Source organism: Puntigrus tetrazona, chromosome 14 (assembly GCF_018831695.1).
Source record: "Puntigrus tetrazona isolate hp1 chromosome 14, ASM1883169v1, whole genome shotgun sequence".
In the NCBI taxonomy this organism is placed as follows: domain Eukaryota; kingdom Metazoa; phylum Chordata; class Actinopteri; order Cypriniformes; family Cyprinidae; genus Puntigrus; species Puntigrus tetrazona.
In genome coordinates, this window is record NC_056712.1 from 3,911,967 (window position 1) to 3,933,731 (window position 21,765).

Consider the following 21,765-nt stretch of genomic DNA (forward strand, 5'->3'; position numbering starts at 1 on the left):
AAAACAGGCATGGTTGCTAGGAAGGATGAGGAAGTGCCCACATACCCAGTGCAGTGTTTAAAAGAGCCCAATTACTACTGGTCTTTAGATTTCCCCGATCAAGATCCAGGGAGGATAGGGAAGAATCTGCTAGATTTGTTACCAGAACCAACACCCCCAAAGACAGAAGTTAAAACTGACAGGGACCTACATGTGACTATGTATTACAAGCGAGACCCAGGGCCCGACCCAGCCTACTCAGAAAGATTTTCGAGGCTAGGGCCTCAACACGTGACATTGAGCACACTATACACAGACAGAAAAGGAAATGCTGTTTGCTCTGTGAAACTTTACAGCGAGGCACAGCGACTTTTTGAAGGTCAAGGCAGACCGCCACATGTATCTTTGTCTAAAACAGATAAGATGAAGTGGGAAGTGTTGCCAAAACTGATAGAGCAAGGACAGCTAGACAGATGGTCAGACAATGGGGATGGGTGGGAAGGAATGAGAGGCGCCTCTCTATTCCAAAACAGTGAACTGGATGTGTACACTTACCCCAGAGCCCATTTGACTGAAGACACAATATGACATTCTTTAGCCGCTGTTGAGATAGATCCTTCTCAAAGCAGTGCCAGAAAAATTTTGGTCAAGAGGGAAGACAGACGTAGGGTTAATGACGACAGCATCACCCATGGTTATAAAGCCAAAAACAAACTATAGGCCCTGCATAAAGCAATATCCTTAAGCCAGATGCACAGGAAGGCATAAAACCAGTTATTGAAAGAAATGATAAAGGCAGGTATAATAGTTGAAGCCCCCGAGGCCCACTGTAACACGCCCGATTTTTCCTGTCAAGAAAGCAGACTCCCCAGAGCTGGAGGATGATTCAAGATTTAAGAGCTGTAAATCAAGCTGTAGAGAGCAGGGCCCCTGTGTGCCAGATCCACACACATTGTTGAATCAGTTAAAACCTGAAATGAAATGGTTTACGGTAGTGGATTTAAGCAATGCATTTTTCTCCATACCAGTACATAAAGACTACAGGGGTGGTTTGGGTTTACTTACAAATGTAAAAAATACACTTACACCCGCCTTCCTCAGGATTTGTTGATAGCCCGACAATCTTTTCATCAGAACTAATGAGCTGTCTGTCACCCTCGCGGTTCCAACCTACAGTCAGGTTTTAGTTTATGTCGATGACGATTGATTGCATCAGACACACAAGAGCACAACAAAGAAGCTGCTGTAAAAGTGTTTCAGCATTTAGCAGCGACAGGGAACAAAGCTTCTTTAGCCAAACTGCAATGGGCAAAACAGGAAGTGGTATTTTAGGTCACAAAATAACCTCGCTAGGTAGAGCCCTAACTGACAGCAGAAAAGAGGCTATACAGCTAGCACCAAAACCGAGACAAAGCAACAGATGTTGCAATTTTTAGGTTTGTGTAACTACTGCAGACAATGGATTGCAGATCACGCCATACTAACACAGCCCTTGTTAGACATGATTTATGGCATTCCTACAGCCATGAAAGATAAGATTAGCTGGACTCGGAGGGGGAAAAGCTTTCACACAGCTAAAGGAGGGATTGATTCAATCCACAGTGTTGAGTTTACCTGATTATTCCAAACCATTTAATCAGACAGTAGACTGCAAAGACAAATTTATGACGTCAGTGCTGACACAGGAGTCAGGTGGAAAGAACAAACCAGTAGCTTACTACTCCAAGAGGTTAGATCCAGTGGCTTGTGCACTTCCACCTTGTGTGAGAGCTGTATGTGCAGCAGCCCTAGCAGTCCAGGCATCAGCTGAAGTAGTGTTGTTTCATAAACTCACACTATTGGTCCCACACTCAGTCGACGCACTATTAACTGAAACAATGTCATTTCTATCACCAGCAAGACATTTAGCCGTCATGTCCATTTTAATGTCACAGCCACATCTCACCATCAAAAGATGTACGACATTAAACCCATCTTCTCTGTTGCCAACCTGTAATGACGGCACACCACACTGTTGCTTGACCAGCACAGAACAGAATTGCAAACCTAGGCCTGACTTGAGAGATGTTCCATTAACTGAGGGAGAGACACTGTTTGTAGATGGTTCATGCTCTAAAAATAGTCAAGGTGAAACTCAATGTGGTTATGCTGTTGTGTCAGAAAAAGAGATAGTGACTGCAGGAAACTTCCCTCTCATTATTCAGCCCAGGCAGCCGGGTTATAGCGTTAGCAAAAGCGTGCCAAGTATCGCGAGGAAAAGACGCCACAATCTACACAGATAGCCAATATGCATTTTCTACTTTACACCATTTTGCAGCACAATGGGCGTGAAGGGCATGAAAACTGCTAGTGGTCAAAGCGTGAAACACGCCGCCCTCCTTACAGACTTATTAAAAGCCATTCAACTCCCTCGTAAAATTGCAGTGTGTAAATGCGCCGCACACACTAAGGGTACTGACCCAGTTTCACTTGGCAATGCAAAGGCAGATGAAGCAGCTACAAGCTGCACAAGGGAAGCTAGAGATATGTGAAATACATAAAGTAACATCAGTAGAAACTCCATTAGACATGTCAGTAATATCAGACATGCAAAATCAAGCACCAGCATCCGAGAAGCAAATGTGGTTAACAAAAAAGGAGCACAATTGTCAGATGACACATACAGACTTGAAGGCAAACTGTGCCTTCCACGAAGTTTGTACAAAACAGCAGCAATCTTGACACATGGGCAAGCACATATGTCAACAGGAGGGATGGTGCATAGGGTAGAACAGTACTTTTATGCACCAGGTTTTAATAACTACTCAAAAAATTTTTGTAAATCTTGTTTGATCTGCTGTAAACATAACTCACAGGGAAACTGCAGGCCTAAGAGAGGTCAATTTCCAAAGCCAGACTACCCTTTTCAGTTTATCCACATGGATTTTATTGAACTGACACCTTGCCAACAGTACAAATACTGTTTGGTGCTGGTAGATCCATTTTCCAAATGGGTTGAAATAGTGCCCAGTAAACATGCTGATGCACTAACGGTGGCTAAAGCTTTGTGTAAGACAATCATCCCAGAACATGGAGTACCTCAGAGACTGTACAGTGATAATGGACCACATTTTGTGAATGATGTAGTCTCTCAGATGTCCATTAATTTAGGCATAGAGCTCAAAAACCATTGTTCTTATCACCCACAGAGTGCAGGGTTGGTTGAGAGGACTAATGGCACCGTTAAACTTAGATTGAGGAAAACAATGGAACAGACAGGCAGAAATTGGGTTGAATGTTTGACGTTGGTCAAAATGTATATGAGAATAACGCCCACTGACAAAGGACTAACACCTTTTGAAATACTGTATGGTAGACCGTTCAGTTTACCGCTGTGTGATGATGTGTGTGAGAAACCACAAGAGCAGCATACACTAGCAGAATGGATGAACAAAATGTTGAAATTTAAAGATGTTGTGAGTGCAAATGACCTGCCAGCCGTTCCTCTGTCTACACAGGAAACCCGAGTGAAACCTGGAGATACCATCCTGATCAAAGCTGTAAAGAGGAAAAACTGGACCTCGCCCAAGTGGGAAGGACCTTTCACCGTGGTGCTGACTACCCCAACTGCCTTAAAGATCGCTGAGAGGTCTCATTGGATTCATCAGAGCCACTGTAAAAAGGTCACAGAGTTTCCTGCCTAAAACGACGAGTACGGGTGTGAAGTCCGGTTACAAAGGGTGGTGAAGGCAATAGGCCTCGCTGGTCTCAACCCGGTGAAGAAACCAACAGAGCCCTACTCATTTTTAGCATGGCGTGGAAAGAAATCACCTTTGTGGCAGTAGCAGTCCTGGTGGGGGTCCTGCTGTGGATGGATGCGGAGGAAAGAGAGACAATTGCAGCGGAGCGGAAAGAGGTGAAATTTGACTGGTTCACAGAACGACATGAACTAAAAACTCAGTTTGATTTGAACATGTGGTATGCTTATGCAAAGTTCCTAGCGAATAGCACAAATTCAACCAACTGCTATGTCTGTACTAAAATGCCAACAGCAAGCAGGAACCCGCGCATGGTTCCTAGACCATATAGAAATGTTTCAACATTGTTTCCTGAAACACTTGTATCAGCTTACAGCTCTGCTTATTTGAATTCCACTAAGAACAACAAATTGCCTGCACCTGTGAATATGAGCACATTGACTTTCAAGAACTTGTTAATACTCAACACCACAGGAGAAGAGAAACTGTGTGGACCGGTGCACATAGAGGCAGGGTCCGTTTTTACCTGTTATGAGAATCGAGAGACACTAGGTGGCGCTCCAGAGCAAGAAATGGGAGATGTCCTCTGCATACTGTAATCAGACATTTACAGTGTGTGTAGCAGGTAAACATAATGGAATTAATCCTACACTGACAATTTGTGAGTCATATTTTACAGTTCCTGACGTCATGGGAACCACACCGCAGTCAACACATGTGTGGTTATGTGGCTACAATGTTTATTCCAATCTACCTGCGAGGTGGACCGGACGATGTGCCCCTGTCCTGCTGACAGACCATTCCTACATCGTAAGTGCACATCCTAGCAAAGTAAGACTGAGAAAAAGGTCTTTTGAGAGACATGACTCTATCTGGGGACGGACGTTCCCAAAGACCACAAGCTATGGACTGATGGAGAGAAAGTTTTACTGGCCCTTTTCCATGGGATGGGGTTGGTAAACTAATGTTACGCATGGAGACGGTGGATTACCGTTTTGGTTTGTTCGTAAATAACACCATAGCCGCCATAAAAGGAGTACAGGCAGAGCTGAGAGCGCTGAGACAAATGGAGCTTCAAGACAGACTGGTATTAGATCAACTCACAGCCTCCACCGGAGGTGTGTGCAATAGTTGGAACATCATGCTGCACGTTTATACCAGACAACGATGCGGACGGAGGAGTAATCGAACGAGCAATAGCCAACCTCACTGCATTGAGAAATGCCATGGAGAAAGACAGCATAACAACTCAAGGACTGTTATCATGGCTGTTCAGTGGGGGATGGTGGAGTGTGCTAATGAAAATGGTCACACCAGTAATTGCAGTCTTAAGTTTGCTGTGTTTGTGCATGATCTGTGTTTTACCATGTTTAAGGGCAATGATTACTAAAATGATTAGCCAGACATTTCTCAGTTTTACCATGCTTCTCCACCAAGAGAGAAATGAGAGCTTTAAGCATCATGTATGAAGTCTCAGTTAAAACCACAGCTGTGACATGGCTGAGTGCTGATGTTATGATACAAAAGGTACACTGATAAGCTACAGTAGCCGTGCTGAGAACAAGAGGCACTGTTTTATTTCATTCTTCCTTTTCAGTTTATTTTCACATTTTCCTCCTATGTTCAAGTTTTAAAATTGTATATTGTATACATTATGATTAAGATGCAAGCCTTACAGGTGATCGCCCAGGTAACATTTTGGGGGTCGGTTGGGAATTTTTCCTCAGATACTGGGGTTTTCGCCCAACCTTGCTGTTTAAAGTAAGCATTGACTATGTAATCCAATAATCAGTAGAGAAGTAGTTCAAAATACATATGCTTTATTATGTTATTTTTCAGGTGCTAAATGTCAAACAGGAGGGAGATGTTAGGGTTATGTATTGACATTATGCAACTTTGATCCTTCAGTTTCAGCTTCCATCGGGTGCCAGGCTTTGTCAGCCTGGTGAGAATGGAATGTTAGAGTTGAATGTTGACAGTTATGCACCTGTGGCCTTTTAGTTTCAGTTTGATCCTTAGTCGTGACATGGCCTCTGTATAATACTGATAGGGCCACCGGAAGAATCTGAAGGAGTGAAGATTCTGACGCACGAGAGAAGTTGCCAATTGTTTTCATTTACTGTATCTTGTCTTTTTCTCTATAAATAAAGCGACTTGCAATCTGAGCTTCGGAGGCAAAAGGGAGGTTAAGGAGAAACCTGCTTCTCTCCGCTTGCAATCGACAGAGCAATCCTTGCAAGCTTTAAAATCCAGAAACTTGTCTTGTGTTTTACTTCGCCTTGAGTTGATCCTTCCTGGTAAAGAGCCGTTTGAGTGAAATAGTCTCAACAAGCTGAAATGGAGTTTTCAACGTGGTCGCTCCGTTCGGACTAATCACGTGGTCACGTCATGACGTGGCTAACAAACTAAGACTTCTAAAAGTTGTTTGACACGAACAAAATTAAATAAAATCTTTGAAGCGTGTTCATAAATCGTAAAACTACTCCACGCTCAACGTGATCACTCCAAACTGTGTCTCTTTTTTGTTAAAAAGGGTGTTTTATGACTTCAGCTGAAATGTGATTTTCAATGTGGTCGCTGTGCGATACTGATACCCTGTTCTCCGAATTACTAAGCGAATAAGATCAAATAAGGGCCACCACATCCACTCTCCTTTAAATGGAGAGAGAAAAGGTTTATCGGTCTGACACAGAGTGTCAGTAATGTACAACGACCACGTTAAACAGTCCATTTCCAGCTGAACGCGATAAAAACACCCATTGACATGAATAAAGAAACTTCGTTCGGACTAATCACGTGGTCACGTGATGACGTGGCTAACAAACTAAGACTTCTAAAAGTTGTTTGACACGAACAAAATTAAATAAAATCTTTGAAGCGTGTTCATAAATCGTAAAACTACTCCACGCTCAACGCGATCACTCCAAACTGTGTCTTTTTCTTCATGTAAGCAAGAGTTTTTATGACTTCAGCTGAAATGTGATTTTCAATGTGGTCGCTGTGCGATACTGATACCCTGTTCTCCGAATTACTAAGCGAATAAGATCAAATAAGGGCCACCACATCCACTCTCCTTTAAATGGAGAGAAAAGGTTTATCGGTCTGACACAGAGTGTCAGTAATGTACAACGACCACGTTAAACAGTCCATTTCCAGCTGAACGCGATAAAAACACCCATTGACATGAATAAAGAAACTCCATTCGACTAATCACGTGGTCACGTGATGACGTGGCTAACAAACTAAGACTTCTAAAAGTTGTTTGACACGAACAAAATTAAATAAAATCTTTGAAGCGTGTTCATAAATCGTAAAACTACTCCACGTGATCACTCCAAACTGTCTCTTTTTTGCTTAAAAGGGTGTTTTTATGACTTCAGCTGAAATGGAGTTTTCAACGGTCGCAAAATTAAATAAAAGCGATACTGATACCCTGTTCTCCGAATTACTAAGCGAATAAGATCAAATAAGGGCCACCACATCCACTCTCCTTTAAATGGAGAGAGAAAAGGTTTATCGGTGTGACACAGAGTGTCAGTAATGTACAACGACCACGTTAAACAGTCCATTTCCAGCTGAATGCGATAAAAACACCCATTGACATGAATAAAGAAACTTTCGGACTAATCACGTGGTCACGTGATGACGTGGCTAACAAACTAAGACTTCTAAAAGTTGTTTGACACGAACAAAATTAAATAAAATCTTTGAAGCGTGTTCATAAATCGTAAAACTACTCCACGCTCCACGTGATCACTCCAAACTGTGTATTTTTGTTCATGTAAAAGCGAGTTTTTATGACTTCAGCTGAAATGGAGTTTTCAACGTGGTCGCTCCGTTCGGACTAATCACGTGGTCACGTGATGACGTGGCTAACAAACTAAGACTTCTAAAAGTTGTTTGACACGAACAAAATTAAATAAAATCTTTGAAGCGTGTTCATAAATCGTAAAACTACTCCACGCTCAACGTGATCACTCCAAACTGTGTCTCTTTTTGTTTAAAAGGGTGTTTTTATGACTTCAGCTGAAATGGAGTTTTCAGCGTGGTCGCAAAGCGATACTGATACCCTGTTCTCCGAACTACTAAGCTTAATAAGATCAAATAAGGGCCACTACATCCACTCTCCTTTAAATGGAGAGAGAGAAAAGGTTTATCGGTCTGACACAAAGTGTCAGTAATGTACAACGACCACGTTAAACAGTCCATTCCCAGCTGAACGCGATAAAAACACCCATTGACATGAATAAAGAAACTTCGTTCGGACTAATCACGTGGTCACGTGATGACGTGGCTAACAAACTAAGACTTCTAAAAGTTGTTTGACACGAACAAAATTAAATAAAATCTTTGAAGCGTGTTCATAAATCGTAAAACTACTCCACGCTCCACGTGATCACTCCAAACTGTGTCTCTTTTTTTGTTTAAAAGGGTGTTTTTATGACTTCAGCTGAAATGGAGTTTTCAACGTGGTCGCTCCGTTCGGACTAATCACGTGGTCACGTGATGACTTGTCTAACAAACTAAGACTTCTAAAAGTTGTTTGACACGAACAAAATTAAATAAAATCTTTGAAGCGTGTTCATAAATCAGAAACTACTCCACGCTCAACGTGATCACTCCAAACTGTGTCTCTTTTTTTGTTAAAAAGGGTGTTTTTATGACTTCAGCTGAAATGTGATTTTCAATGTGGTCACAGCGATACTGATACCCTGTTCTCCGAATTACTAAGCTTAATAAGATCAAATAAGGGCCACTACATCCACTCTCCTTTAAATGGAGAGACAAAAGGTTTATCGGTCTGACACAGAGTGTCAGTAATGTACAACGACCACGTTAAACAGTCCATTTCAGCTGAACGCGATAAAAACACCCATTGACATGAATAAAGAAACTTCGTTCGACTAATCACGTGGTCACGTGATGACGTGGCTAACAAACTAAGACTTCTAAAAGTTGTTTGACACGAACAAAATTAAATAAAATCTTTGAAGCGTGTTCATAAATCGTAAAACTACTCCACGCTCCACGTGATCACTCCAAACTGTGTCTTGACTTTTTGTTTAAAAGGGTGTTTTTATGACTTCAGCTGAAATGGAGTTTTCAACGTGGTCACGCCAAAGCGATACTGATACCCTGTTCTCCGAACTACTAAGCGAATAAGATCAAATAAGGGCCACTACATCCACTCTCCTTTAAATGGAGAGAGAAAAGGTTTATCGGTCTGACACAAAGTGTCAGTAATGTACAACGACCACGTTAAACAGTCCATTCCCAGCTGAACGCGATAAAAACACCCATTGACATGAATAAAGAAACTCGTTCGACTAATCACGTGGTCACGTGATGACGTGGCTAACAAACTAAGACTTCTAAAAGTTGTTTGACACGAACAAAATTAAATAAAATCTTTGAAGCGTGTTCATAAATCGTAAAACTACTCCACGCTCAACGTGATCACTCCAAACTGTGTCTCTTTTTTTGTTAAAAAGGGTGTTTTTATGACTTCAGCTGAAATGTGATTTTCAACGTGGTCGCTGTGCGATACTGATACCCTGTTCTCCGAACTACTAAGCTTAATAAGATCAAATAAGGGCCACTACATCCACTCTCCTTTAAATGGAGAGAGAAAAGGTTTATCGGTCTGACACAGAGTGTCAGTAATGTACAACGACCACGTTAAACAGTCCATTTCCAGCTGAACGCGATAAAAACACCCATTGACATGAATAAAGAAACTTCGTTCGGACTAATCACGTGGTCACGTGATGACGTGGCTAACAAACTAAGACTTCTAAAAGTTGTTTGACACGAACAAAATTAAATAAAATCTTTGAAGCGTGTTCATAAATCAGAAACTACTCCACGCTCCACGTGATCACTCCAAACTGTGTCTCTTTTTTTGTTAAAAAGGGTGTTTTTATGACTTCAGATGAAATGGATTTTCAATGTGGTCGCCAAAGCGATACTGATACCCTGTTCTCCGAATTACTGTTTAATAAGATCAAATAAGGGCCACCACATCCACTCTCCTTTAAATGGAGAGAGAAAAGGTTTATCGGTCTGACACAGAGTGTCAGTAATGTACAACGACCACGTTAAACAGTCCATTTCCAGCTGAACGCGATAAAAACACCCATTGACATGAATAAAGAAACTTCGTTCGACTAATCACGTGGTCACGTGATGACGTGGCTAACAAACTAAGACTTCTAAAAGTTGTTTGACACGAACAAAATTAAATAAAATCTTTGAAGCGTGTTCATAAATCGTAAAACTACTCCACGCTCCACGTGATCACTCCAAACTGTGTATTTTTGTTCATGTAAACGAGAGTTTTTATGACTTCAGCTGAAATGGAGTTTTCAACGTGGTCGCTCCGTTCGGACTAATCACGTGGTCACGTGATGACTTGTCTAACAAACTAAGACTTCTAAAAGTTGTTTGACACGAACAAAATTAAATAAAATCTTTGAAGCGTGTTCATAAATCGTAAAACTACTCCACGCTCCACGTGATCACTCCAAACTGTGTCTCTTTTTTTGTTTAAAAGGGTGTTTTTATGACTTCAGCTGAAATGGAGTTTTCAACGTGGTCGCCAGCGATACTGATACCCTGTTCTCCGAATTACTAAGCTTAATAAGATCAAATAAGGGCCACCACATCCACTCTCCTTTAAATGGAGAGAGAAAAGGTTTATCGGTCTGACACAGTGTCAGTAATGTACAACGACCACGTTAAACAGTCCATTTCCAGCTGAACGCGATAAAAACACCCATTGACATGAATAAAGAAACTTGTTCGACTAATCACGTGGTCACGTGATGACGTGGCTAACAAACTAAGACTTCTAAAAGTTGTTTGACACGAACAAAATTAAATAAAATCTTTGAAGCGTGTTCATAAATCGTAAAACTACTCCACGCTCAACGTGATCACTCCAAACTGTGTCTCTTTTTTGTTTAAAAGGGTGTTTTTATGACTTCAGCTGAAATGGAGTTTTCAACGTGGTCGCAAAGCGATACTGATACCCTGTTCTCCGAATTACTAAGTTTAATAAGATCAAATAAGGGCCACTACATCCACTCTCCTTTAAATGGAGAGAGAGAAAAGGTTTATCGGTCTGACACAAAGTGTCAGTAATGTACAACGACCACGTTAAACAGTCCATTCCCAGCTGAACGCGATAAAAACACCCATTGACATGAATAAAGAAACTCTATTCGACTAATCACGTGGTCACGTGATGACGTGGCTAACAAACTAAGACTTCTAAAAGTTGTTTGACGAACAAAATTAAATAAAATCTTTGAAGCGTGTTCATAAATCGTAAAACTACTCCACGCCCACGTGATCACTCCAAACTGTGTCTTTTTTTCATTTAAAAGGGTGTTTTTATGACTTCAGCTGAAATGGAGTTTTCAACGTGGTCGTTCGGACTAATCACGTGGTCACGTGATGACCGAATCTAACAAACTAAGACTTCTAAAAGTTGTTTGACACGAACAAAATTAAATAAAATCTTTGAAGCGTGTTCATAAATCGTGAAAAATGTACGACTTCCACGCTCAACGTGATCACTCCAAACTGTGTCTCTTTTTTTGTTAAAAAGGGTGTTTTTATGACTTCAGCTGAAATGGATTTTCAACGTGGTCACGCGGTCAAGTGATGACTGATACCCTGTTCTCCGAATTACTAAGTTTAATAAGATCAAATATTAAATACTACATCCAGCGTGTTCTTTAAATGGAGAGAGAAAAGGTTTATCGGTCTGACACAAAGTGTCAGTAATGTACAACGACCACGTTAAACAGTCCATTTCCAGCTGAACGCGATAAAAACACCCATTGACATGAATAAAGAAACTTGTTCGACTAATCACGTGGTCACGTGATGACGTGGCTAACAAACTAAGACTTCTAAAAGTTGTTTGACACGAACAAAATTAAATAAAATCTTTGAAGCGTGTTCATAAATCAGAAAACTACTCCACGCTCAACGCGATCACTCCAAACTGTGTCTTTTTCTTCATGTAAGGAGTTTTTATGACTTCAGCTGAAATGGAGTTTTCAACGTGGTCACAGCGATACTGATACCCTGTTCTCCGAATTACTAAGCTTAATAAGATCAAATAAGGGCCACTACATCCACTCTCCTTTAAATGGAGAGAGAAAAGGTTTATCGGTCTGACACAGAGTGTCAGTAATGTACAACGACCACGTTAAACAGTCCATTTCCAGCTGAACGCGATAAAAACACCCATTGACATGAATAAAGAAACTTGTTCGACTAATCACGTGGTCACGTGATGACGTGGCTAACAAACTAAGACTTCTAAAAGTTGTTTGACACGAACAAAATTAAATAAAATCTTTGAAGCGTGTTCATAAATCGTAAACTACTTCCACGCCCACGTGATCACTCCAAACTGTGTCTCTTTTTTTGTTTAAAAGGGTGTTTTTATGACTTCAGCTGAAATGGAGTTTTCAACGTGGTCGCAAAGCGATACTGATACCCTGTTCTCCGAATTACTAAGCTTAATAAGATCAAATAAGGGCCACTACATCCACTCTCCTTTAAATGGAGAGAGAAAAGGTTTATCGGTCTGACACACAGTGTCAGTAATGTACAACGACCACGTTAAACAGTCCATTTCCAGCTGAACGCGATAAAAACACCCATTGACATGAATAAAGAAACTTCGTTCGACTAATCACGTGGTCACGTGATGACGTGGCTAACAAACTAAGACTTCTAAAAGTTGTTTGACACGAACAAAATTAAATAAAATCTTTGAAGCGTGTTCATAAATCGTAAAACTACTCCACGCTCAACGTGATCACTCCAAACTGTGTCTCTTTTTTTCATGTAAGCAAGAGTTTTTATGACTTCAGCTGAAATGGAGTTTTCAACGTGGTCGCCAGCGATACTGATACCCTGTTCTCCGAATTACTAAGTTTAATAAGATCAAATAAGGGCCACCACATCCACTCTCCTTTAAATGGAGAGAGAGAAAAGGTTTATCGGTTGACACAGTGACACAAAGTGTCAGTAATGTACAACGACCACGTTAAACAGTCCATTTCCAGCTGAACGCGATAAAAACACCCATTGACATGAATAAAGAAACTTCTGTTCGACTAATCACGTGGTCACGTGATGACGTGGCTAACAAACTAAGACTTCTAAAAGTTGTTTGACACGAACAAAATTAAATAAAATCTTTGAAGCGTGTTCATAAATCAGAAACTACTCCACGCCAACGTGATCACTCCAAACTGTGTCTTTTTCTTCATGTAAGCAAGAGTTTTTATGACTTCAGCTGAAATGGAGTTTTCAACGTGGTCGCCAGCGATACTGATACCCTGTTCTCCGAATTACTAAGCTTAATAAGATCAAATAAGGGCCACTACATCCACTCTCCTTTAAATGGAGAGAGAAAAGGTTTATCGGTCTGACACAAAGTGTCAGTAATGTACAACCACCACGTTAAACAGTCCATTTCCAGCTGAACGCGATAAAAACACCCATTGACATGAATAAAGAAACTTGTTCGACTAATCACGTGGTCACGTGATGACGTGGCTAACAAACTAAGACTTCTAAAAGTTGTTTGACACGAACAAAATTAAATAAAATCTTTGAAGCGTGTTCATAAATCGTGAAAACTACTCCACGCTCCACGTGATCACTCCAAACTGTGTCTCTCTTTTTTGTTTAAAAGGGTGTTTTTATGACTTCAGCTGAAATGGAGTTTTCAACGTGGTCGCAAAGCGATACTGATACCCTGTTCTCCGAATTACTGTTTAATAAGATCAAATAAGGGCCACTACATCCACTCTCCTTTAAATGGAGAGAGAGAAAAGGTTTATCGGTCTGACACAAAGTGTCAGTAATGTACAACGACCACGTTAAACAGTCCATTCCCAGCTGAACGCGATAAAAACACCCATTGACATGAATAAAGAAACTTGTTCGACTAATCACGTGGTCACGTGATGACGTGGCTAACAAACTAAGACTTCTAAAAGTTGTTTGACACTAACAAAATTAAATAAAATCTTTGAAGCGTGTTCATAAATCGTAAAACTACTCCACGCTCCACGTGATCACTCCAAACTGTGTATTTTTGTTCATGTAAACGAGAGTTTTTATGACTTCAGCTGAAATGGAGTTTTCAAACGTGGTCGATACTGATACCCTGTTTCGACTAATCACGTGGTCACGTGATGACTTGTCTAACAAACTAAGACTTCTAAAAGTTGTTTGACACGAACAAAATGACACTTAACAAAATTAAAAATAAAATCTTTGAAGCGTGTTCATAAATCGAAACTACGTTAAACAGTCCATTCCACGCCCACGTGATCACTCCAAACTGTGTCTCTTTTTTTGTTTAAAAGGGTGTTTTTATGACTTCAGCTGAAATGGAGTTTTCAACGTGGTCGCCAAAGATACTGATACCCTGTTCTCCGAATTACTAAGTTTAATAAGATCAAATAAGGGCCACTACATCCACTCTCCTTTAAATGGAGAGAGAAAAGGTTTATCGGTCTGACACAAAGTGTCAGTAATGTACAACCACCACGTTAAACAGTCCATTTCCAGCTGAACGCGATATAAACACCCATTGACATGAATAAAGAAACTTTGTTCGACTAATCACGTGGTCACGTGATGACGTGGCTAACAAACTAAGACTTCTAAAAGTTGTTTGACACGAACAAAATTAAATAAAATCTTTGAAGCGTGTTCATAAATCGTAAACTACTCCACGCTCCACGTGATCACTCCAAACTGTGTCTCTTTTTTTGTTTAAAAGGGTTTTTATGACTTCAGCTGAAATGGAGTTTTCAACGTGGTCGCCAAAGCGATACTGATACCCTGTTCTCCGAATTACTAAGCTTAATAAGATCAAATAAGGGCCACTACATCCACTCTCCTTTAAATGGAGAGAGAAAAGGTTTATCGGTCTGACACAAAGTGTCAGTAATGTACAACGACCACGTTAAACAGTCCATTTCCAGCTGAACGCGATAAAAACACCCATTGACATGAATAAAGAAACTTGTTCGACTAATCACGTGGTCACGTGATGACGTGGCTAACAAACTAAGACTTCTAAAAGTTGTTTGACACGAACAAAATTAAATAAAATCTTTGAAGCGTGTTCATAAATCAGAAACTACTCCACACGCCCACGTGATCACTCCAAACTGTGTCTTTTTTTTTGTTTAAACGAGTGTTTTTATGACTTCAGCTGAAATGGAGTTTTCAACGTGGTCGCCAGCGATACTGATACCCTGTTCTCCGAATTACTAAGTTTAATAAGATCAAATAAGGGCCACCACATCCACTCTCCTTTAAATGGAGAGAGAGAAAAGGTTTATCGGTCTGACACAAAGTGTCAGTAATGTACAACGACCACGTTAAACAGTCCATTTCCAGCTGAACGCGATAAAAACACCCATTGACATGAATAAAGAAACTTGTTCGACTAATCACGTGGTCACGTGATGACGTGGCTAACAAACTAAGACTTCTAAAAGTTGTTTGACACGAACAAAATTAAATAAAATCTTGAAGCGTGTTCATAAATCAGAAAACTACTCCACGCCCACGTGATCACCCAAACTGTGTCTCTTTTTTGTTTAAAAGGGTGTTTTTATGACTTCAGCTGAAATGGAGTTTTCAACGTGGTCGCTGCAGCGATACTGATACCCTGTTCTCCGAATTACTAAGTTTAATAAGATCAAATAAGGGCCACTACATCCACTCTCCTTTAAATGGAGAGAGAAAAGGTTTATCGGTCTGACACAAAGTGTCAGTAATGTACAACGACCACGTTAAACAGTCCATTTCCCAGCTGAACGCGATAAAAACACCCATTGACATGAATAAAGAAACTTGTTCGACTAATCACGTGGTCACGTGATGACGTGGCTAACAAACTAAGACTTCTAAAAGTTGTTTGACACGAACAAAATTAAATAAAATCTTTGAAGCGTGTTCATAAATCGTGAAAACTACTCCACGCCAACGTGATCACTCCAAACGTGTCTTTTCACTCCAAACTGTGTTTTTTTGTTCATGTAAACGAGAGTTTTTATGACTTCAGCTGAAATGGAGTTTTCAACGTGGCCACTACACATCCACTCTCCTCGAGAGACTAATCACGTGGTCACGTGATGACTTGTCTAACAAATTTCTAAGACTTCGATAAAAAAGTTGTTTGACTAATCGAACAAAATTAAATAAAATCTAAAAGTTTGAAGCAAAATTAAATTCATTGAAATCGTTCATAAATCTAAACTACTCCACGCTCAACGTGATCACTCCAAACTGTGTCTCTTTTTGTTTAAAGGGTGTTTTTATGACTTCAGCTGAAATGGAGTTTTCAACGTGGTCGCCAGCGATACTGATACCCTGTTCTCCGAATTACTAAGCTTAATAAGATCAAATAAGGGCCACCACATCCACTCTCCTTTAAATGGAGAGAGAAAAGGTTTATCGGTCTGACACAAAGTGTCAGTAATGTACAACGACCACGTTAAACAGTCCATTTCCAGCTGAACGCGATAAAAACACCCATTGACATGAATAAAGAAACTTCGTTCGACTAATCACGTGGTCACGTGATGACGTGGCTAACAAACTAAGACTTCTAAAAGTTGTTTGACACGAACAAAATTAAATAAAATCTTTGAAGCGTGTTCATAAATCAGAAACTACTCCACGCCAACGTGATCACTCCAAACTGTGTCTCTTTTTTCATTTAAAAGGGAGTTTTTATGACTTCAGCTGAAATGGAGTTTTCAACGTGGTCGCCAAAGCGATACTGATACCCTGTTCTCCGAATTACTAAGCTTAATAAGATCAAATAAGGGCCACTACATCCACTCTCCTTTAAATGGAGAGAGAAAAGGTTTATCGGTCTGACACAAAGTGTCAGTAATGTACAACGACCACGTTAAACAGTCCATTTCAGCTGAACGCGATAAAAACACCCATTGACATGAATAAAGAAACTTGTTCGACTAATCACGTGGTCACGTGATGACGTGGCTAACAAACTAAGACTTCTAAAAGTTGTTTGACACGAACAAAATTAAATAAAATCTTTGAAGCGTGTTCATAAATCAGAAAACTACTCCACGCCCACGTGATCACTCCAAACTGTGTCTCTTTTTGTTTAAAAGGGTGTTTTTATGACTTCAGCTGAAATGGAGTTTTCAACGTGGTCGCCAAAGCGATACTGATACCCTGTTCTCCGAATTACTAAGCTTAATAAGATCAAATAAGGGCCACCACATCCACTCTCTTTAAATGGGAGAGAGAAAAGGTTTATCGGTCTGACACAAGTGTCAGTAATGTACAACGCACCACGTTAAACAGTCCATTCCCAGCTGAACGCGATAAAAACACCCATTGACATGAATAAAGAAACTTGCTCGACTAATCACGTGGTCACGTGATGACGTGGCTAACAAACTAAGACTTCTAAAAGTTGTTTGACACTTAACAAAATTAAATAAAATCTTTGAAGCGTGTTCATAAATAAAATCGCTAAAACTACTCCACGTAAAAAAGAGTTTTTATGACTTCAGCTGAAACGTGATCACTCCAAACTGTGTCTTTTTCTTCATGTAAACGAGAGTTTTTATGACTTCAGCTGAAATGGAGTTTTTCAACGTGGTCGTCCATTTCCAGCTGTTCATTGACATGAATCACGTGGTCACGTGATGACGTGATGACTAACAAACTAAGACTTCTAAAAGTTGTTTGACACGAACAAAATTAAATAAAATCTTTGAAGCGTGTTCATAAATCGTAAAACTACTCCACGCCAACGTGATCACTCCAAACTGTGTCTTTTTTCATTTAAAAAGAGTTTTTATGACTTCAGCTGAAATGGAGTTTTCAACGTGGTCGCCAGCGATACTGATACCCTGTTCTCCGAATTACTAAGCTTAATAAGATCAAATAAGGGCCACTACATCCACTCTCCTTTAAATGGAGAGAGAAAAGGTTTATCGGTCTGACACAAAGTGTCAGTAATGTACAACGCACCACGTTAAACAGTCCATTCCCAGCTGAACGCGATAAAAACACCCATTGACATGAATAAAGAAACTTGTTCGACTAATCACGTGGTCACGTGATGACGTGGCTAACAAACTAAGACTTCTAAAAGTTGTTTGACACGAACAAAATTAAATAAAATCTTTGAAGCGTGTTCATAAATCGTAAACTACTCCACGCCCACGTGATCACTCCAAACTGTGTCTTTTTTTCATTTAAAAGGGTGTTTTTATGACTTCAGCTGAAATGGAGTTTTCAACGTGGTCGCCAGCGATACTGATACCCTGTTCTCCGAATTACGCTTAATAAGATCAAATAAGGGCCACCACATCCACTCTCCTTTAAATGAGAGAGAGAAAAGGTTTATCGGTCTGACACAGAGTGTCAGTAATGTACAACGACCACGTTAAACAGTCCATTCCCAGCTGAACGCGATAAAAACACCCATTGACATGAATAAAGAAACTTGCTCGACTAATCACGTGGTCACGTGATGACGTGGCTAACAAACTAAGACTTCTAAAAGTTGTTTGACACGAACAAAATTAAATAAAATCTTTGAAGCGTGTTCATAAATCGTAAAACTACTCCACGCTCCACGTGATCACCCAAACTGTGTCTCTTTTTGTTTAAAAGGGTGTTTTTATGACTTCAGCTGAAATGGAGTTTTCAACGTGGTCGCAGCGATACTGATACCCTGTTCTCCGAATTACTAAGTTTAATAAGATCAAATAAGGGCCACTACATCCACTCCTTTTAAATGGAGAGAGAAAAGGTTTATCGGTCTGACACAAAGTGTCAGTAATGTACAACGACCACGTTAAACAGTCCATTTCCAGCTGAACGCGATAAAAACACCCATTGACATGAATAAAGAAACTTGTTCGACTAATCACGTGGTCACGTGATGACGTGGCTAACAAACTAAGACTTCTAAAAGTTGTTTGACACGAACAAAATTAAATAAAATCTTTGAAGCGTGTTCATAAATCGTAAAACTACTCCACGCCCACGTGATCACTCCAAACTGTGTCTTTTTTTGTTTAAAAGGGTGTTTTTATGACTTCAGCTGAAATGGAGTTTTCAACGTGGTCGCCAAAGCGATACTGATACCCTGTTCTCCGAATTACTAAGCTTAATAAGATCAAATAAGGGCCACTCACATCCACTCTCCTTTAAATGGAGAGAGAGAAAAGGTTTATCGGTCTGACACAAAGTGTCAGTAATGTACAACGACCACGTTAAACAGTCCATTTCCAGCTGAACGTGATAAAAACACCCATTGACATGAATAAAGAAACTTGTTCGACTAATCACGTGGTCACGTGATGACGTGGCTAACAAACTAAGACTTTCTAAAAGTTGTTTGACACGAACAAAATTAAATAAAATCTTTGAAGCGTGTTCATAAATCGTAAAACTACTCCACGCCCACGTGATCACTCCAAACTGTGTCTCTTTTTTTGTTTAAAAGGGAGTTTTTATGACTTCAGCTGAAATGGAGTTTTCAACGTGGTCGCCAAAGCGATACTGATACCCTGTTCTCCGAATTACTAAGCAAAATTAATAAGATCAAATAAGGGCCACTACATCCACTCTCCTTTAAATGGGAGAGAGAAAAGGTTTATCGGTCTGACACAAAGTGTCAGTAATGTACAACGCACCACGTTAAACAGTCCATTTCCAGCTGAACGCGATAAAAACACCCATTGACATGAATAAAGAAACTTGCTCGACTAATCACGTGGTCACACGTGATGACGTGGCTAACAAACTAAGACTTCTAAAAGTTGTTTGACACTTAACAAAATTAAATAAAATCTTTGAAGCGTGTTCATAAATCGTAAAACTACTCCACGCCCACGTGATCACTCCAACTGTGTGTCTTTTTTTGTTTAAAAGGGTGTTTTTATGACTTCAGCTGAAATGGAGTTTTCAACGTGGTCGCCAAAGCGATACTGATACCCTGTTCTCCGAATTACTAAGTTTAATAAGATCAAATAAGGGCCACTACATCCACTCTCCTTTAAATGGAGAGAGAAAAGGTTTATCGGTCTGACACAAAGTGTCAGTAATGTACAACGACCACGTTAAACAGTCCATTTCCAGCTGAACGCGATAAAAACACCCATTGACATGAATAAAGAAACTTCTGTTCGACTAATCACGTGGTCACGTGATGACGTGGCTAACAAACTAAGACTTCTAAAAGTTGTTTGACACGAACAAAATTAAATAAAATCTTTGAAGCGTGTTCATAAATCGTAAAACTACTCCACGCCCACGTGATCACCCAAACTGTGTCTTTTTTTGTTTAAAAGGGTGTTTTTATGACTTCAGCTGAAATGGAGTTTTCAACGTGGTCGCCAGCGAGCGATACTGATACCCTGTTCTCCGAATTACTGTTTAATAAGATCAAATAAGGGCCACTACATCCACTCTCCTTTAAATGGAGAGAGAAAAGGTTTATCGGTCTGACACAAAGTGTCAGTAATGTACAACCACCACGTTAAACAGTCCATTTCCAGCTGAACGCGATAAAAACACCCATTGACATGAATAAAGAAACTTGTTCGACTAATCACGTGGTCACGTGATGACGTGGCTAACAAACTAAGACTTCTAAAAGTTGTTTGACACGAACAAAATTAAATAAAATCTTTGAAGCGTGTTCATAAATCGTAAAACTACTCCACGCTCCACGTGATCACTCCAAACTGTGTATTTTTGTTCATGTAAACGAGAGTTTTTATGACTTCAGCTGAAATGGAGTTTTCAACGTGGTCGCCAGCGATACTGATACCCTGTTCTGTTCTCCGAATTACTAAGCTTAATAAGATCAAATAAGGGCCACTACATCCACTCTCCTTTAAATGGAGAGAGAGAAAAGGTTTATCGGTCTGACACAAAGTGTCAGTAATGTACAACGACCACGTTAAACAGTCCATTTCCAGCTGAACGCGATAAAAACACCCATTGACATGAATAAAGAAACTTGCTCGACTAATCACGTGGTCACGTGATGACGTGGCTAACAAACTAAGACTTCTAAAAGTTGTTTGACACGAACAAAATTAAATAAAATCTTTGAAGCGTGTTCATAAATCAAAAACTACTCCACGCTCAACGTGATCACCCAAACTGTGTCTTTTTTTTCATGTAAAAGGGAGTTTTTATGACTTCAGCTGAAATGGAGTTTTCAACGTGGTCGCAAAGCGATACTGATACCCTGTTCTCCGAATTACTAAGTTTAATAAGATCAAATAAGGGCCACTACATCCACTCTCCTTTAAAATGGAGAGAGAAAGGTTTATCGGTCTGACACAAAGTGTCAGTAATGTACAACCACCACGTTAAACAGTCCATTTCCAGCTGAACGCGATAAAAACACCCATTGACATGAATAAAGAAACTTGTTCGACTAATCACGTGGTCACGTGATGACGTGGCTAACAAACTAAGACTTCTAAAAGTTGTTTGACACGAACAAAATTAAATAAAATCTTTGAAGCGTGTTCATAAATCGTAAAACTACTCCACGCCCACGTGATCACTCCAAACTGTGTCTCTTTTTTTGTTAAAAGCAAGAGTTTTTATGACTTCAGCTGAAATGGAGTTTTCAACGTGGTCGCAAAGCGATACTGATACCCTGTTCTCCGAATTACTGTTTAATAAGATCAAATAAGGGCCACTACATCCACTCTCCTTTAAATGGAGAGAGAAAAGGTTTATCGGTCTGACACAAAGTGTCAGTAATGTACAACGACCACGTTAAACAGTCCATTTCCAGCTGAACGCGATAAAAACACCCATTGACATGAATAAAGAAACTTGTTCGACTAATCACGTGGTCACGTGATGACGTGGCTAACAAACTAAGACTTCTAAAAGTTGTTTGACACGAACAAAATTAAATAAAATCTTTGAAGCGTGTTCATAAATCGTAAAACTACTCCACGCCAACGTG